Genomic DNA, 4,682 nt, shown 5'->3' with positions numbered 1-4,682 from the left:
CGATGGTGTCCGCCCGCCTCCCCGGCGACACGGACCGACCGGCCGTTGATGATTCCATCAACCCCGCACATACGCGCACACAGTGATCCCACAGCTAATAACCCGATCCAACCATCCGTCCATCATGTAGCCATTAGTGATGATAATTCAGCTCAGATTGACTCCGGTGAGGTAAGCCGCATAAGTGGCAACCCCATTAGGTGCTCCATGCCGGTCCTAATTAAACAACGATAAGAACGTGCTGGCGCGTAACGGACGCATCACGCATGGCTCCTGAGGTTTGTTTTCCCGTTGGCGTGGCGATGATGATTACGACGCTGACAGCAGCAGCTGCTGGAGTGTCCGCTAATCAAACTGTTGTCGACGACGTTGTGCCGTTAACGAAAAGGGGTTGGAGCTGAGGTTCAGTTCTGTTCGGGGTGATGAGGCAGCTGGGGATCGAAGAACATGGGGGGTTTACGGGTGTTGGGCTGGATAATGGCGGGCTGCTCCGCTGGAAAGAGGCCGCTGACAGTGCCGTCGCCATGTGACCCGATGGATCGATCGGTCGATCCAACCGCGCCTTCTCAAAATGCGCCCACGCTTTCGCAGTTCTGCTCGCTTTGCTTGCCGCCGGAGCTGGAAAGAAAAGACGCATGCATCCACGGCCCACTGATGACGGGGACTGGAATTTTCTTTTACCGCGAGGGATGAGATTCCGTAAATTTGACATATAGACGAAATCAAATTACAGAATGAACTGTCCGTAAAACTATTTCACGCGGCTGACCCGTGGCGCCTAGCTCTCAGGCGCTGCACACTGACTTAGTAATTTTCTGATCACACGGGTGCGACGCTGGCCGTGTAGCGCCTATCTGTGAGGCGTTGCACAGTGTAGTGTGGCGCCTTCGTGTCGGGCGTCACACAAAAAGGTCAGCCGTGTGAAATAGTTTCACGATAGTTTATTCTGTGATTTGATTTCGCCTATAGGGCAAATTTGATTCGCCGTTTCTAATGCCTGGATACAGTTTCGACTAGTACTGGCGACGTACTACTAGTGCTGTTGGCGAGGTACGGGCGCTGGTTAACAGCACGTGGTAAAAAGAAAGTTTACTGTGCGCGTCACAGGTTCGGCTCATCAGTGCTGCCGTGAGGCGTGGTACTCCTCTGCGGCGGTTAGCTCCTGTTAGCCCACGTGGACGGCCGCTGATATCTGATGATGGCGGACAATTACAGTGCTACGAGTACACTGCAGGGGCACTGCTCCCCTGCCCCGCTGCTAAATGTGGTAAGTAATTACAGGCAGAAAATCTCGAGCAATAAAGGAAAATATCCCCGTCATCACTGAGCTGTGGGGCACACGCAACAGAGCCTCTCCCTCTCCTCTTTAAAAAAAAGGTCAGTGGTGGGCAGCAGAGCAGCGCCGTGGCACGGCAGGGGCACTAGTCTAGTAGTCGGCCTAGTCACTATTTTTTTTTTACTACCTGGCTAGCTAGGTAGGCCTGCGTGGAGGCATCTTGTCCAGCTAGGAACCGCAAGGCATCCAACAAAAGGAGAGGGAAGGAAAGAGTCCGCCCAAGCAAGCAACCGCGACGGCGCGCAGCGCAGCGCAGCTGGCAATCGCCATCTCTTTCTTTCCCGTATATATTCAGCTCCATTTCCGGGGCGCAGCAAAGTCACAGGATTCCTCCCTCCCTCCCTCTCCCCCGATCTCCACCCCCCATATATATTGGCCCCCTCTCTCTCTCTTCCTCCCCGCGTAGCTAGCACCCCTGTTACGGAGCTCCGGTTGGTTGATGCGCGGAGGCTGCCATGGCGGTGTCGTCCCCCGCTCCGGAGCCGCCGAGGAGGAGGAACAAGTGGCGCCGCGGCAACCGAAAGGTTGGTGTTTCTTCTTGCTTGCTCGCTTGCTTCAATGCTGGTCCGGCCGGCGGATAGGGATGGGGCGATTTGGACTTTGCGGAGGGGTCAAACTCCGGGCGTTGGCCTCTGCCTGCTGCTGCTGTCCAGATGGCGCGATGCATGCCATGCGTCACCGCGTCTCGTCCATTCTCCATTGACGATCCTACAATTCTTGTTTTGTTCTCTTCCGAGTCTGCTTCATTAATGTCCATTCTGATGAGGGAGGGGCGGAAAAGACTCGGTCTTTCTTTCCCCCGAATCTGACGGTGGTTTGAGGGAGGGGGGAGAGCCTGAATTCTCTGGCATTGGCGCCCGGATCTGATGGCTGCTTGTTTCCATGGCGGTTGTGCGCGGCAGGTGATCAACGGCTACATCGGCGAGGCGCGGGCGGCCCTCGCGGCCGCGGCGGCGCGGGACGGCGACGGCGGGGATGACTCGGCCGCGGCGGCCGCGCTCGGCCTGGTCGGCGCGGTGCTGGAGATGTCGCCCCGCATGGAGGCCGCGCTCGAGCTCCGGGCGCGCGCGCTGCTCGCGCTCCGCCGCTACCGGGACGTCGCGGAGATGCTCCGCGACTACATTCCCAGCTGCGCCAAGTCCTGCGCCGGGGACGACACCGCCACCTCCTCCTCGTCGACGTCCTGCTCCTCCGGCTCCGGCGACCTCGCCTGCGCGTCCCGCGCGGGGCTTCTTTCCCCGGGCCGCGAGCTCTCCGTCTCCGGCGCCGGGGCCTCCCGGTTCCTCTGCTGCCTCGACGTCTCCGAGATTAAGCGCCGCGTCGTCGCCGGCCTCTCCAGGAGCTCCGAGGCCGAGACCCAGTGGAGGTAACGGAATCACTCGCCATTACCACATCGAACATTGATGCACTTTGCAGCAAGCAGTACTGATTGTCATTGCCAATTCGTTCGTGTGCAGGTACTTGGTCTTGGGTCAGGCTTGCTTCCATCTCGGCTTGATGGAGGACGCCGTGGTGCTTCTCCAGACCGGCCGCCGCCTCGCCACGGCCGCGTTCCGTCGCGAGAGCGTGTGCTGGTCCGAGGACAGCTTCTCGCCGTCCAACTCGACGGCCAATGTGCCTGCCGCCAGCAGACGGGCGCCGTCCAAGTACAGCCAGGCGTCCGGGATGCCCCCGGCGAGCGAGGCGGACTCGGTGTCACAGCTGCTGGCGCACGTGAAGCTCCTGCTCCGCCGCCGCGCCGCCGCGGTGGCCGCGCTGGACGCGGGCCTCCCCGCCGAGGCCGTGCGCCATTTCAACAAGGTGCTCGACGCGCGCCGCGGCGGCGTGCTCCCGCACTCCTTCGCCACGGCCTGCCTGGTGGGCCGCGCCGCGGCGTTCCGCGCGTCCGGGCGGCCCGCCGACGCCATCGCCGACTGCAACCGCGCGCTGGCGCTCGACCCGGCCTTCATCCCGGCGCTGCGCGCGCGCGCCGACCTGCTCGAGTCCGTGGGCGCGATCCCCGACAGCCTCCGCGACCTGGACCACCTGAAGCTCCTCTACGACGCGGCGCTCCGCGACGGGAAGCTGCCGGGCCCGAGCTGGCGGCCGCAGGGCGGCGTCCGGCAGCGCGAGATCGCCGGGGCGCACCGCGAGCTGGTGGCCCGCGTCCAGCAGCTCCGAGCCCGCGTGGCCGCCGGCGACGGGTGCAACGTGGACTACTACGCGCTCCTCGGGGTGCCGCGCGGCTGCGCGCGGTCGGAGGTGGTGCGCGCGCACCTGCTGCTGACGCTGAAGCTGAAGCCGGACCGGTCGGCGTCGTTCGCGGAGCGGCTGGAGCTGGTGGACGAGCACCGCGACCTGGACGCCGTGCGCGACCAGGCCCGCATGTCGGCCCTCTTCCTCTACCGGATGCTGCAGAAGGGCTACTCGCACATCATGTCCGCCGTGCTGGACGAGGAGGCCGCCGCGCGGCAGAGGGCCAGAGAAGACGCCGCCGCCGCCGCATTGGCCGCCACCGTCGCCGCCGCCGCAGCGTCGGCGACCAAGCAAGCAGAAGAAGAAGCCGCAGCGTCAGCGACCATGCAACAACAAGAAGAAGAAGAACTGGCAGCCGTGCCGGAGAGCCCCAAGCCAGAGCGTGTCAACATCCCGGTGCAGGTCGCGGAGCCGGAAACGATCGCACCACCGTCACCGCCGACGCCGAGGCTGAGCGCGGCGGCGATGAGCCCGATGTTCCAGGGCGCGTTCTGCCGCGACATGGCGGTGGTCGGGACGCTGCTGTCCCGCGGCCGGTTCGACCGGCCGCCGATGGCGGTCAAGTGCGAGGCGATGAGCTGCTGATCGTCGTGCCAGACGGCGATATCTCGACAGCAACGGCGGGTAGCGGGAAAACGGAGAGGAAGTTCGAAGAGGTCGCGTTCAAAACCAAAAATTCGAGGAGCTGGATCGGTGAACACCCGGTGCCGCCATGCGTGGCAGCAGCGGCAGTAGTGTACAGTCTGAGAGGTCGTTTTCCATTGGAAAACCAAAAAAAAAAGGAGGAGCAAGTGTAGCAGTACTAGTAAAGTTTTGGTTTCGTCTCGAGTCTCGACTGGGATCATGCATGTCCTCTGTCTCTGTGAGTTCCTTCCTTTCCCCATTCATGGCGTGATCAGATCGATTGATCGGGAGGTGGAGTGCACGACGACGAGCTGTTCATTCTCCCTCTCCCTTGCTTGAGCCGCACTCGACTCCGCTCGGCCTTTTCCGTTCACATGATGATGCTGGCTCAGACGCGCTCGTCTTTCCGGGCTGCCCATGCTTGCCATTTCCATGGATGCAGGAGGACCGGCCGGCGTGGTCCATTGCAGGATCTGTGCGGCGCTCG

At 62.5% G+C, this 4,682-nt stretch overlaps 1 non-coding gene across 1 annotated transcript; it reads left to right on the top strand.

The window, feature by feature from the left end:
* The first annotated feature begins 1,556 nt into the window (after positions 1 to 1,556).
* On the top strand, positions 1,557 to 4,399 carry LOC109751524 (uncharacterized). Its single transcript, XR_005770466.3, has 3 exons — positions 1,557 to 1,860; positions 2,239 to 2,702; positions 2,794 to 4,399. It is a non-coding gene; the product is annotated as an uncharacterized protein (transcript).
* The last annotated feature ends 283 nt before the right edge of the window (positions 4,400 to 4,682 follow it).

Source organism: Aegilops tauschii, chromosome 2 (genome assembly GCF_002575655.3).
Source record: "Aegilops tauschii subsp. strangulata cultivar AL8/78 chromosome 2, Aet v6.0, whole genome shotgun sequence".
In the NCBI taxonomy this organism is placed as follows: domain Eukaryota; kingdom Viridiplantae; phylum Streptophyta; class Magnoliopsida; order Poales; family Poaceae; genus Aegilops; species Aegilops tauschii.
The sequence above is the reverse complement of the archived record's forward strand: the minus strand, read 5'-3'. Positions and strand labels throughout refer to the sequence as shown.